Genomic DNA, 15,512 nt, shown 5'->3' on the forward strand with positions numbered 1-15,512 from the left:
TAGAATAAACACCCAAGCTCTCAGAGTCGCCTAGGAAGAAATTCTTTACTTTGATGTCAAGCCATGTGACCTTGCAGCAGTCTGAGGAATTGAAGCGCCATCCAAACAAACGTCAACACAGCTAACACCCTCAAGGTCGCTGTGTGTGTTTGTGAGTGTGTGTGTCTAACAGTATGTTGGTCTAAATTTTAGTGTGTACATGTGTGATGTGTGCCCAAAAATTGTGGAATTGGTATGATGGCAGCCATGTATTTTCATACTTTTCTTTTTTCCTCTTAACGTTAATGTAGGGGAGATGTTAGAGACACATAACTGGTCCCTTAACAGTAGCCAGAACCTTTCTTGAAATACCCCTGTTTCTTTATTTTTTAAACTCATATTCAGCTGTATATCAGAAAAATGTCAAATCCTATCACATTAAAATTACTGTCATTTTAGATAAAACAGAATTTATGCTTTACACCAGGGCTTACAGGAACATTTTGGCATTTTGAAATGTGTTCATATCTACTTTTTCTTGCTGCGACATGAGTAATATGGTAAATTGGAAATATCTGAAAAATAAATGATTTCATTTTCCTACTGAATTGATTTTCACACTGTTTTTGACTATCCACTAGTGCTGGGCGATATCGCAAAAAAAAAAATTACCTTGGTCATATTTGTATATTATATGATTGCACTCCCATTTAAGGTTTCTAAGGGTTACAGGTGAGGTGATATGGTTCCCCACAGTGAAGTGAATGCATTATAAGCGGCGAGTGGCGGTTCTGGGGAGGGGCCATCAGGGGCCAGTGCCCCTGTAAAACTGAACCTGGACACCCCCTGTAACCCCCTGTGCCCCCCCCCCCCCCCCCCCAAAATAATATTATACAATAAAAAAAGCTTTGGTATCGCACAATGTGACAGGCGGAACACATGCATGTGGCACTTGGTTCCAGTCCCTTAGAGCAACTAAGGGACTTATGTTGAGTGTAAACAGCCAAACAGCTGCTGTCAGTCTGCATTTTGATATAGTACACAGTAATATATATGTCTAGTCTATGGGGATGCACTGATGTTTGGTCTGTTTGTTCTCAGGCCCCCTCAGTAAAATTGGTCTAGAACTGCCGCTGCATAAGTGAAGGTTATGAAGTGTTCAGTTTTACTGTTGGACAGTCAATGTGTTTGAGATGCACAGCAGAAGCTGGGACTGTAATTTCTTGCTTTCAGTGCATTCTAACGGTTAACATTATTTGTATAAGAGGTTTATGATGTACCTGTGTTAGCTCAGTTATCATCATGGCACAGTTTGTAGTGCATGCTGCTTTGTTTTTTGTCTGACTTTAAAAAGCCAAAATATCTCAGCTACTGAAGATGAGTGGCCTTTCTTGTCACCAACGTTTTCGCCCTGCCATGAGCTGGTAGGAAGTGCATTTTCTTCAGTGTCACTGTTGTTCATTTCAGCTGTTTCAATGCCTCTCTAAAAGTCTATAAGCCTGCTCACTCCCAACCCTGTGACATGATTGACTGTTCATCGCTGTCTTCTCTTTGTTGTTGATATGCAACTAGTGTTTAATGTGCATTAGCACCCCTCCCTTTCAAGTGTTTGGGTGGTGTCATTACAGGTTTATATATATTGAACTTTTATCGAAGATTTGTCATATTTTAGGTGAGGAAAATGATACAACAATAGTTATTGTTATACTGCCCAGCCCTAAGCCCATCAATGTTAAAACTCCTCTTAGTTTAGAATCTAGAAGAAGTAAAGTGATATAAAAGTTATTTAAAGTCATTTCATCATTACTTAAACTTATAACCATAGAGCCAATAAAACCTGCATCACTTCTTATTATAAAATACAAATCAATTAGTTTATTGTCATGTAATTACTTGGGAAAACGTTCTGTCTTATACAAACATCTGCCAATTCAAAATCAAGCTTATTTGTATTCATCCCCCTTCACACCATCACAGACAGTTTTTCTTTCTGTTTTGGCTCATCACAGCTGAATGACTTCAGAGACAACACTGCTACACTTTGAACACAATCCTTGCATTGCTGGTAAACAGTGGTGTCCTATTGCAGTGGTTTATTTAGGAGTCTGTTCTAACCCAAACAGGGATTACAACAAAGCCAGCAGCTCCCTCTTTTAGACCACTAAGTACTTTTTTTGCTGCTGCTCCCACTAAAGGCGAGTAAGCAGCTGAAGCGTACAGGCAGCTGTTTGTGTGTATGAAAGACATAGCAGTGGAGAAAGTGAAAGAAATTGGTTTCCAGAGTGAGAGAAACTGTGCTTAAAGAAAAGTTTCATCACAGCAGCTCACACACAGCAATGAATAAACGGCACTTAAGATCTGTCTGATAAGACCTTGGCTCAAACAACTGAGTGGGACTGTATGATGTATTTTCTGCCTGCTTCAACTCAGTTACTGCTGCACTGGTTTCAAAACACTACACAAGAAAAATACTTTAATACCCTAAACTCAACACTTACAACCAGATCATCAATCACATGTTCCCAAATGTAAAATTTCTGTAGACATTTATCTAAATGCTAGAGACATAAGAAAAGTTTTGGTATAGTGCCCTCTTGGGGACAAACAACAGTTTTCCCAAATCACCGATGGATCAGGAGACTCTTAAATTAGTTTAGTCTTATCCACTGTATTATTTTTGAGTAGCTCTACTAGAATAATGAACATGAGCTGTTAAATGCAGTTGTTTTTTCTTAATTCATAACATATCCAACTATTGGGGAAATGTTAAGGCCTCAGTGTTCAACCAACATCCCACATGCAATGGAAAACCCTACTGTGATAAAGCCAAACCCTGTAATGGAAATCTACCTATTTTATTACAGGAACAACATCATTTATCCATCAAAGACAGTATTTATGCACAGTTTGGTTTGTATCTACAACAAATTCATAACAGAGGACCTTGGAGTGAGTTGTAATGGAAAAGCACGGGGAAGTTTTTTTTTTTTCATTTGCAAGTTCATGACCTCTCAAAAGCTACTTCCCTCTTCTCTTACGCTCACACACATCCATACACTCACACAGCTTCTCCACTCTGCAGTGTGTACCTCAGGGTAGAGTGCAGTTATGTTGAAAGATGCTGTTGCCAGCACACCTGCGTTGGTGCACGAGAGTTTGTATGTGCACTGCCTTGTGTGAGTAAAGTATGTGTGAGTGCGTATACATGAAAACATAGTCTCATGTTTCAGCAGTAATGGCCCTGCTGAAACATGTGTCTCCCACTTAGAGGTTCCAGGCTGCTCCTTAATGCAGACACCACACAGGAGGGTTTCCTCAACAGCTTTAGGGAGTGAGGAAAGGCGACTTGCCCTCAAGAGTGCAGAGGTTATACCACCTGAAGAAGTTTTATTTTGCAGGTTGTTTCAATGCAATGGATTTCAATCTGTGCACTACTGAGAAATGAATGTCATACTGATTAATCATTAATATATTATGTAAAATGTTTCTACTAATCTTTATGATACTATGTGTGTAGTCTTCTCCTCTGCAAGTGCGATATTATTTTGCTGTTTTGCTTACCTTGCTTCTGTTTTTTACTCATACTTAAATACTACTGTTGCATAATTAAGCACTGTCTTTGCATTAAACCCAAGCAGCAACCTCCGGTCTAAAACGATGAAGCCTATGCGGAAGTGTTATAAACTGCAATTCAGGGAGAATCCGCTTGAGGCTGGCTGCAGAAACACTGGAAACCACATAGACACCAATTCAAAAAAGACAATCTTTGCAGCATTAAGGTTTACAGCCTGGTTCAAAAAATGGCTTGGCTACAGTAGCTAATTTCTCTATCGGCACACACTGTACAGTTGGTGATTTTTTTTCTAACACAACGGATCAGAATATATTAAGATTCTGAGTTTTTGCCCAAATTAGGGCATGACTGACTTGACTCCTGGACAGGGAACACATAGCTGTTGGTTAAGAGGCTCAAACCCCGCCCTCTTTACGTCACAGTCTGCTTGGTTGAGTTACGCATTTCTGCTTCCGTTGATTGGCTTCAAAACAGCGCTCAGGAACAGATGGGTAACATCACGGATACTACGTCCATATTTTATACAGTCCATGAAAAAACCCCAAACATCTCATATTTTATATTTCAGTTATATTTGATGCTCTGTTGACTGACTCTTAATATAATTTTGGAGAATTACAGCAATATGACTTTTGTTTGGGATTACACTTCACTCTTATCTTCTTCAAAGTGTGTGTAAGATAAGTGAGTGGGTATGAAAGGTTTGAATCAATGAGATAGAAAGTATTGTTGTTACTGTATAGAATCAGAAAAATTGTGTTTATACTCTGATTGACTAACACATGATGTGACACAGAACATAATCCACCAAGACACCTCTTATTTTAGTTTCAGTCTCAAACATTCTGACCGAGAACCTCCCCTTCACCTCACTCCACTAACCAGGAACCATCTGTTTAATATACAGTATATATTCTAAGCAGTTGGCTGAGGTGTGGTCCTCATTAAAACATCCATATGTAAACGTGGATAGCATCTGCTTCCCCTGGCTAAACGGAGCCATGATTTCAAAGGAGAAAATATGCACTGGTCGAGAAGATACTCATGCAGATGTCTGCTGAGCTGTGGAGCTATTTCCTGCAACTTCTGCAAGGACATCACTCACTTTGAACTTACTCCTACACTATACTGTTGTGCAACTTTGTTTAAGAAATAAAACTAAAAGGGTATCTTCTTGTGAGTTGTACCAATGCTGACCTCTGGTAAAAGTACATTAAGCCATTTACAGGTTGTGTTTGATATTTTTTGGGGTCATTAAATTATTTCCAAGCATTTTTACCATAGACCATTCAAAACATGGATGCAGTCTCTTTGACATTTCTCGGGAGGCGTTTTGAAGCCCAAATATGGCAGTCACCCTATCAGGAATGCAGAATCAACCTAACTTTGGTCAAGCAAGAAGCAGGCAAAGAGGTGGGGCTGGGGCAGGCTTTAAGCCTCCTGGCAAAAGGCTTAGAATGCCCCTTCTGTCAGTCACCTCAGCTGTGCTCTCTAATTATGCAAATGTAAAACTCTTAACCTTTACATTATCTCAACAGATGGGCTAAAAAAAAATCATCCTCTGTACAGTGAGCATGGGTAAATAATTTATTTATGCACCTTGTGGAACAAAACAGCTATTTCGAACCAGGCAGTAAAACTGTCTAACTTTACTGTAACATGAGACCTAACGGCATTCTTTAACTTTTGCAGCGAGCCTCACTCTAGGACACTCTGGGAACTGCAGTTTTTTTGCATTGCGCCATTAGCATCATTTTCAACATCAGAGAATGCTGCTGGGTTTATGTCCTTGATGTGATCATGTGGTTATCAATCAAAGAAGTGTCTACACAATTCAAAGCATCTTAGTTGCTGTATTGGCCATACCGCTCTCTAAAAAATACACCCAATGCTAAATCACTTGTGTTAGCACAAGCTAAGGTTACAGGAAGTTGTCCAGGAAGCATCTATATTTTTCTTAGATACGCAAAGATCCAAACACTGCAGTTATCTACATTCTGAAAATATGTGCATGAAAGAAAAGTGCTCCTAAAATTTGATCAGCATACTTTGTGTTTAAATGATTGGAAGATGCAGCAAAACACTGATCATTAAGTTGTCTTTTACAGCATAAGTGAGGTACTTTGGAGAGGTCTAATATTTAGTAATTTATGAAGGATACAGTGTCACTGTTTATGAGGCTCCTGGAAAAGTTTGGATTTCAGAGAAACACGCAACATGAAACTGACTCTTTTCACTGCTGTCTTCCCTCTAGGATGTACTACTCACTGGCTGTGCACTGTGAACTATTTTGGTTAGCTTGGTTGGCCATAAAATTAAGTACTTGCAGGGAAAGTAATAAGATGTTGTAAGCGCTACAGTTTTCACTTGATTTATCCTCTTGAGTGTGTGGGTATGCTGTCTGATCATCTACTCTTACATAATCAAACCCCACCAATATGTATTCAGCTGACTGGACTGGTTGATTGAATGATTGTATTTGCTCTCACCTGTTAATGAGTGTTGATCCAAGTTAAGTTCAACTTTTACAGACGGTGCTGGCCACACAGCTTTGCAGTCCCTGCATGCGCATACACAAACACAAGAAAACACAGTGAGAAGGTATAAAAAGGCTCTGTGGTACAGTTAATGTAAAGATATGAGTTGTTAACTCAATAATTTCGTATAAACACAGAGCAGTTATTCCCTAAGCACACGCTGTTTACATGAGCTTAAGTTACTATGAACAGCTGTTGTGTTTCAGACTTACAGTGCTATAGTAGTATCTAAGGGCATCACATGAACAAATTTCAACAGATTCATATAAGATCCTCGGCTACAGTGTAACTTACAGACGGGTGTTCTTTACACCAAGCAGCTTTCATGGACTTCACGTTTGTTTGTTTGTTTTTTTGATGCATGAAGTTGAACCAAGCAAAAATTAAGTCCTAAAAAGAGGCCATACATTTACCCTAAGTCATTGTTTTCTATACTACAGACAAACAGCCTGTTTGCCAAAGAGTTTAATAGGACTCATGATTTGAGGGTCAGGTCGTTCAGATTCCCACCTGTAGAGCTGGAAAATTAAAGTCAAATAAAAATCCTTTATACAAACATGACACTCTAGGCGGGTCCATTTCTTCATCTCTAAGAAAACACAGCGTCCAAAACACTATAACTCACTCTGGATTCATTTCACACAGCGTTTCTTTTTATTGCCACCCAATAAACCACTCCAGCCCCATGTATGTATGTATGTATGTGTGTATGTGTGTGTGTGGTTATGCGTGTGTCCCACTGTTTTTGTGTGTTCGCCTGTGGCCTTTTCTGCATGTTTTATCCCTTATAGTCAGAACCGCTGTTAGACAAAGAGGTTGATTCACATTAGGTGTTAAAAGGCCAGATTGTCCATAAATCAAAGCTCTACAAACTTTAATACATCCTGCAAACCACAACTTGTGGAAAAACAAAATCAAAATTACCACATTTTATCCATATAAAGGTGCCATTCAGTTACTGACAAAGGGAATGACATGCCTTTGGTAGTAGCTGAGGGTCAAAATATCCCAGCATCAAACTTCCTCTAGCTAAAAGTAAACCAGAAAACAAAATTCTCCATGCTTTAATAACCACGACTGAGCACAAATCTTAAAAGTGAAGTGAACCCTTTTAAATGTCACAGATTTATAAAATTAGGCCAACTGGGGTGTTTTGCATTTAGAAGATCAAAGATGATGAACAAGAAACATCAGTTATTTTCCAAGAAAGTAGTCCCAGGCTTGACTGTTACAAAATTTGGAGATTTATACAGCAGGGTTGATAAATCAAACACTTGTTTTTGTCAGTTGCTTTGCTTTGGAGAAAGAGATCGTTTGTTTTACAGCAGACTGAACTGACACTGATAGTGAAAAAAGTAAATATCAGCATGAAGATTAACAATAGAGATAGTACTCAAATAAGCTACACTGATGACACATACAAGGTCCCAATCTGATGAGAACTGCACAAGCTAGTCTATGTTTATTTCACAGTGTTCTCAAACGAAACAATTCTTATCTCTTTGACCTGACCTGAACGCTGCAGGGACAAAATAACCCATTTCAAAGTAAGTATGAGTTCTTCTTCGAACTGTGGCCCCAAAAGAAGAAAAAGGAAAAAAAACTATCACAGGTCTCACATTAATATTAAAAACCTAGGGGCTACAATGTGCATTAAACCATCTCAGCTCACCTGTAAGCCAGAAAGCAGTAATTTTACCAGCTGAGCAAAATATCCTCAATCTACCTCCTGTTTGATCTGAGGTATGCAGCAAGCTGAAAATGCCACTGCAGGTGTCAGTTTACTCTCCAGCCTTCAGGTATCAAAAGCAGGCGTGTCGTGGCGAAGGCCAGGCGGTGTGCCAGACAGTTGATTGTTTGTAAAGGGGATCAGTGAGGCGGATTACTGCCTAAATCCCTTCTTTCATTGAGTTCCTACAAACTGTCATTTTTCTCTATGCTCCACAAAAGCCAATATAAACACTGACAGGTAGGATGACTCCAAGAAAGAGCTAGCCTGCAGTGGGAACACAAGTAGATACAGATGGACCCAGAAAAACATTTTACTCTGGGTGATGTCTATCACAGTGTTTCCCTTTCAGGACTGCATGTCTTTTTTAAGACATGTATTCTTTCCACTCTTGTTGATAAGAGATGGGTGAAGGCAATGGTTTTTAGTAGTTGCACATGGATGAATTCAGGAGCTTCAACATGCTCTAAAACTCATCAAATTTGCCACACATATCAGGCCAGGCAAAAATGTAATATTTTATAGGCCCTGTGTGGTTGGTTGCAAATATGTGGTACCCACTCAAATTTTCAAAATGGGGTCTCCATAGAGGTTACTTTCACTTACAAGAGCAAAACTTCATATGCATATTTACCATGTTGAGACCAGCAAAAGATCCTCTTGGACCTACACCCAAACCCCAAAAGGACCAATGCCATTTTGAGTAGGCATTCATTTGAGTTCATATTTGATGGAAATCCTCCAAGATTGCTCATCCAATCAACTCAAATTATTGTCAACTCATTATAGACAACTTGAAGATTTGACTTATCAAAAGGTTGCGTTTTTTTCAAACTGCATGGCCATGGCAGGGGGTCAAAGATTGATATTTTAGGCAATTTACCGAACAAACAATCCTTAACAATCTAAGTTTTTGTTGATTCTACTTTTAATACTTTAATGTTTTTTAGATGAGAAGGGGATGAGAAGTTTCAACAGAACTGGTACTGCTTTTATTGATTGCGTTTTCTGCGCCTTTGCCTTCTTGAACACATCTTAATGAAACCTAATATGTCACCTCATTCAGTTAACTTACTAGCTAATTTCCACATGGATTTCAACATTGGTTTGCAATTCTCTAGTGGCAGGTTGGTTACAGAGTTAGGTTGTGCTTTGAGTGTAGTGGGTGGGGTGACCATCCCACAGTTGTAGCAGCAGCATCCTGAGTTGAGAGAAGTGTTAAACCAAATGACACAGGAAAACGAAAAAAATCTAATTATACTGAGTGCTTTCCACAGGTACAGCCTTTGTCTTTAACTAGCTAAAATACTAGTACATATTTTCCCAATCTTAAAGGGTGTTAACTCCTGTACTGCAAGTCTATAGAGACTTAATTTGGGTAAGTATTATTTATTTGTCCTTCTAAAAAATAAATCATATATGGGGAGAGAAATTTTACAAAAAGGCTTTGCTGTGCACTCCCCTGTAAGGTCACTTCATTTATAATGGTTGGATCATAGACTGTATAAAATATGGACGTAGTATCCATGACGTCACCCATCTGTTCCTGAGCGCTGTTTTGAAGACAATCAACGGAAGCAGCCATATTGGTAATGCGTAACTCAACCAGGCAGAGTGTGAAGTAAAAAGGCTTTAGACTTGTGTAGGCTTTAAAAAGGGTTAGAACCTCTTAGCCAACAGCTATGGGTTCCAGGAGTCAAGTCAGTCATGTCCTTATTTGGGCAAAAACTTGTAATCTTAATATCTTCTGAACCATCGCGTTAGAAAAAAATTCACCCCCGTGCAGTGTGTGTCGATAGATAAATTAGCTACGTAGAGCCGACGTTTTTTTAACCAGGCTGTAAACATGTTTATTAATGCTGCAAAGATCGGCTTTTTCCCATTCATGTCTATGTGGTTTCCGGTGTTTCTGCAGCCAGCCTAAAGCGGATTCTCGAGGAATTGCAGTTAAAAACACTTCAACATGGGCTTCATAGCTTGAGACTGGAGGTTGCCGCTTCGGTTGGATCAATAATTCTCCAAAAAGAAATTTTTCATGAGCTCTATCCTAATGTCAGCCTGCTCTACAGGCTGACATACCTCTCAGCCTTCCTGATCTGCACTGCTGTCCACTCAAACAGTACTGCTATACATGTTTGACTTAATCCTAGAAAACCATTAAAAGAAAACACATGATCAAATTCATGTGAGCCTGTAAATAGCCAAATGTCTGAACAGAAGATTGATTCATACTTACAGGTAATGTGGCAATCACTCAGCAAGCTTGGCCTTTTAGCTGACACACTCACACAGAACATGGCTCTAAGGCACTTCTGTTGGATAGTCTCTCTCACATACACACAGGAACACACACAGGCACCCCACCCACATGATACAAAAAAAAGTACTCAGCAGCAATCATTTTAAAATATGTACGTTTACCTGGCAAAGTGCCTGAAAACCATTGCTAAGACCCTCCAATGTGAAACCAACACACAGAAATCACAAACTTAATGAAACACTGATCCAAACTTAAATAAACTGGACTCAAAAAGAGATGTAGAAGATGACACACATTGCTTTAAATTGGTCATTTACAACCAGCAGTTTTTTTGACGACTATGTAATAAACATTCTATGGGGAGGGTTTATGCTTTTTTTCTTTGTCTCTTTGGAGCACACAATATATGAAGCTTATATTTCACAGCCAGCAGCAGCTTTGTAATTGTATTTACATTGATACGGCTGGATTACATTACAATGGAAACTATCCCACTCAGACCATAGTCTACCCCATCACAAACTACTGCCAGGCTGGTTAATTCAATTTCAATTTCACAGCTGAACATTAATATCATCAAGAGATAGGATAGCAGAAATAGTAAAAGTAAATAACCAGTGACAGAAAATTGAATGTGTGTAAAGTACTTATAGGTGCAGCATGCCACAAGATGCCATCTGTGCTTGTTTGTATCTGGGTTGTATCTTGGTAGTAGAGCATTATAATGTTATGGCAGTAGCCATTAACCAGAGCTACAGCCCCGGCTTTTCATATCTATAATAATGAAAAAAAATTAGTTTAACCAACTAGGAGTTCTAGTGCCTAGCGAGAGTAACAATGTTTAATCGTTTAGTCAACTTAGCACGCATATCCCTATCAGCAACTGTTAGGTTAAAAAGACAACGTTCATCAGCTCAAGAGCCAGATTTATTTATTACTTCAGTCTAATTCATGAACAGCCTACTGTTTGCCAATAAATCCACCATTTTCAATTAAAAGGTAGGATAAAATGACAATGATGTGTTCACTACTTGTGTCTGCTGCCCCCATGTGAACCAAATATGAGTGTTATTGCAGATTTGAACTACAGACTGAACTATCAGTTACTAAAGATCAATTCATCAGATTAACTAGTGGTGGAATTAACAGATATTCCATAAATACAATTTCTGAATGATTAAAATATATTAAAAAGTCAAATCCATCCAAGAGAGATGGAGAGTAATGCAGAGTAGCAAACTGATACTTGGATTTATTGTAACAAGTATCAACATCTAGCTCATACAGAGACTCGCACATCAAACTAAGATTGCATGGTGTGCACACACGCACACACACAATAGTTTGATTCAAGATTCAAAGAGTCATGCAAAGTCAAAGTGTAAAGGCTGTTCATCTTTTTATTTTATGTTCCTTTAATGAAAAACACTCCAAGGGTCTATTTATGAGACAATGGCAATATCAGAGCCAGCAGCACAGAACAGGGAGCTTCATTCTCTTCGACAAACTCTTGCCAACTCCAATAAAATCCAGGCAACTATACTTTGCATTATGCCTGACCTCAGCTGAACTTTTCCCCTCTGCTCAAAGATTTTTGATGGAATTTAGATACAGAGTCTCAAGCACAGATGATAGATGTTATCTCTGAAAGGCAAACTGTTTAAGATTCAACTTCTGTTTCCCGTTTGTCCTAGGTCCCTGCAGTTGTTGGATGAACGGTCTGTTAGCCTCTTTTAGCTCTCTGTTATATGTTGTTTCTGAAAATATCCCTGTTGATTCTGCTACCTGATGACAGTCTGAAAAAAGACCCACCAAAAGTGCATCCTGTCAGTCAAAGCATGTGCAGACCACCCCTGCAGGCTACACCTGCCAGAAGATGTTGACAGTGTTTACATAAGTTTGACTGACACTCTGACGTTGGTGCGTGGTGTGATGTGTTTCCCCAGAAAACACCCCCGAAGGTGTGAAGTACAGTATGGAGTCATGAACAGGTTAGAGCTGTGCCTATGAGTGTGTGTGTGTGTATCTGTGTTATGGTCAGTGCAGTGTGAACTTTAGGAGGTGTTTGAGACACAGAGCAGCATTTTTAAGGATATGACTCATTACTGGCCTTATAGACCTCTCTGTGTGTACCTTCTCTACCTATAGCCTTAAAACAAGGAACAAATCTATTTACCTGCCAGGTTACCAAAACTTTTCCGCATGCCTGCTCTGGAACATTTTTTCACCTCAATACTGCATGGCTGAAATGTGTCGTGTTAAAATCTACTTGTGTCGTTCAACAGGTTAAATGTGACGCAGCACTGAAAACTAAACACTCCTTGGACACTAGCTATTTTCTTTTTTTCCCCCTCTGCATCATGTGGATTTCCATTTCATCAAAACAGAAATGGAAATACACAAAAGAGTTCAGTAAAAATGGTGTTTCTTGGATTCCAAGGTGTCCTGTTGTGTTTAATGAGCTGTGACGTTGCGCCTCTACTTGCAAAAGTAAGGTTGATGGATGGACCTGTGTGTTTGGAAGATCAAAGATGGCTGAAACCTGAAGCACACCGACTGTTTTCTAAGCGGTCGGTTAATCTGGTATCCATCCTCCTTTTGACATGTTTTTTTTCACCTTTTATTACACAAAAAAACATCAAACGGGTGGACCTAACACCACAGCAAAGTGGGCCCTTAGTGAAATCACATGCTCCTGCTGAGTGAATCTAGGGAATTAGGCTCTCGTGTCTTAAATCAGGGATGAAGTGAAATGTTTTTAACTTAAAATTGCACCCTCTAGGGAACTGAAGTTCACCAAGTTCAAGATGTCCTCTATGAATTTTTTCACATTACAACAGTCAACATTTTTTGGAGCTCAAATGACTGAAAACATCTCACCTGTTTGGTTAAAATAACTGATCTGTGCCCTGATCTTCACAATAAAAGCATGTTAACATTCAAAAGCATGCTTCTTTGGTTTCAAAACAGACATAGCTCCAAGCTGCCGTTGCAAAGCCCTTCCATACAGTGGACCCACTCACTGCTCTTTTAGAACATTCAATATGTGAGGCCCACCCTACCTGCCCCTCGGCCAGACTAAATCCCAAAGAATGTGCAGAAGGAGAGAAGAGAGGGACACGGAAAATTAAGTTATCTGATACTCTTAAATTAGAATTACAAGAAATCACAACAACGAAACTGAGGAAAATCATGTTGACCACTGCTGTGATGTTGTTTCTGCTCTTTCACCGAGCAGCTGAATAGAAGCTATGTTTAGAAGTCCCTTATTATGTTATTATGGCAGATAATGAAGTAAGGCCTTACTCCAATTAATTCGTTTACATGGTTTGGTGAAGGTATGACACTGTTCCTTTCAGTGCTTTAATTAGACTTATGAATGCTGCAGGGCCCTCGGTCAGGAGTCACTATGGTATGAACATTTTACTCTGAGTACAAGCGGTTGCACTTTTCTGGTAAAATGAGAAAACACAAAAGATTAAGTGTTTACCGCACACAATTATTATACAATGAAAAAGACCTATTTGGATAGCTATGTGGTTTCACATCACAACATCTGCTTAGATAAGATAAGATAAGATAAGATGAGATAAGATTTAGTTGTTACAGCAACCCAGACATAAGTACAATCAAGAAGAAGTTTCAAAATAAGTAAAATAAAAATTGTTAAATAATTAGATTAAATAGCAGAAATTACAGTATTAAAATGTTTCAGTAGTGACAGGTTGACATGGTGTGATTATGGTTGGTAATGACAGATTAAGCAATAAATAAATAAATATGGGTATGTTATATGACCGTAAATTGTACAGTTAGCTGCCTAAGTGTCATAAAAACTGCATTAGGAATCAAAAATATTTTTAAAAAGAGCCATGTTCCCCCTTATATATTTTTTTGAAATTAAAATCATTGAATAGTAGGCACTTATCAGACCCAGGTATACAAGTCTCTTTAAATATTTTAATAGACTGTGTTTATAAAGTCATGTCTTCTGACCGCTCAAGGCACTTTTACACATTCATCCATGCACTCATACACTGATTGCAGAAGCTGCCTATGTAAAGTGCCCATTAGTATTAACTAATCCCCTTCACACACCAATGGAACAGCCACTAGGGGCAGATTGGGGTTAAGTGTCTTGCCCAAGGGCACTTCAGCATGTGAAACTTGGATAGAACCTCAACCCTCCAATTTAGAGACTACAGAGTCACCACTGAGCCATATTTAACGTTTAGGAACAGTATCCATTCCAATTCTTTGCTTAACCAGCCACTCTAAAAGTTGGCTGCACAACATCACAACCAATACCAGTAGAAAAAAGCAGAGAGAGGTATGTTATTGTGTTACAGTATTTTACCCAGAAGATGGCACTAATCTGGTAAAAGCTTTGTCACAGACATGTACAGTCGTGACTGCAACCATCACCCACTTCACACAAGTTGGCACTCTAATCCCATCCATTGTGTGTTGCAAGTGGTCACAAAAGTTAGCCTGCCTGTATTGTTGGGACATTTAGGCTCTCAAAATAGAACTGTCAACTGTGACAAAGATTTTTCTGTTTCTCTTCATTAAATATTACTCTTACCTATTGATACAGACCAACATAGAAACTTACAAACCAAAACTATTTAACTAATTAATAGAAACATATTTTTTAAAAAGTGATTAGAACATTAAACAATATCAACATACATAATGCATTTTGAATACCTCAACGCAGGTGACTCAAAAGAGGCAAAATGGGCTACTCTCTTCACTACAAATCTTGCTACTGCACACAGACTTTCCTCCACTTTCCAATTCTTAATCTTGCAGTTCAACACCAAAGTAACACAACAGGGTCTTACGAAGGAACCAGGGGTGGTGCAGAGTTTCAGAATTCATATCTAAAAAAAATAGACTTGAAATAATTGTAGACATGGTTTGTTACACCCGAGTGTGACCAAACGTTATAACAGTTGCTGCAGGGCCATTCTTATGAACAGGAGACTGCAGCACATTAAAGACAGAGCATTTCCTCAAATATACGCATTGTCAAGGTAAATGTCACAATGGCCGTGCTGTAGGGATGTAAGGATATATCACAAGACGGTAAAAAAATCAATACAACAAGGGTGGATTAAAATCGATTCAACAAAATGTGTATCGTGATATTATTTTTAAACAGTAGAAGGCGCTATCTGCATTCCATTCCGCTTGTTCTTGGATGGATGGATGGATGGATGGATGGATGGATGGATGGATGGATGGATGATGGATGGATGGATGGAATGCAGACAGTAGACAGACAAAAGACATGAAACAACAGAGTGGGGGGTAACAAGAAAGGCACAGTGAGGACAGAAACATGCAAAACTAATTCATTCGGGATGAAAACCAATCGTGAAGGAGAGCCACTTCACCTTGAGAACGCCTTGTGGCAACAAAAAACAT

At 39.0% G+C, this 15,512-nt stretch overlaps 1 protein-coding gene across 2 annotated transcripts in view; it reads right to left on the reverse strand.

Moving 5' to 3' along the window:
* The window catches only part of bmpr1ba (bone morphogenetic protein receptor, type IBa), a 79,921-nt gene that overhangs the window by 48,973 nt on the left and 15,436 nt on the right, over positions 1-15,512 (reverse strand). For both annotated transcript variants that reach the window (XM_034692812.1, XM_034692811.1), the window contains exon 2: positions 6,043-6,113. The gene's annotated coding sequence lies outside the window, so the exon portion shown is untranslated. The remainder of the gene's footprint in view (positions 1-6,042; positions 6,114-15,512) is intronic.

Source organism: Notolabrus celidotus, chromosome 9, assembly GCF_009762535.1.
Source record: "Notolabrus celidotus isolate fNotCel1 chromosome 9, fNotCel1.pri, whole genome shotgun sequence".
In the NCBI taxonomy this organism is placed as follows: domain Eukaryota; kingdom Metazoa; phylum Chordata; class Actinopteri; order Labriformes; family Labridae; genus Notolabrus; species Notolabrus celidotus.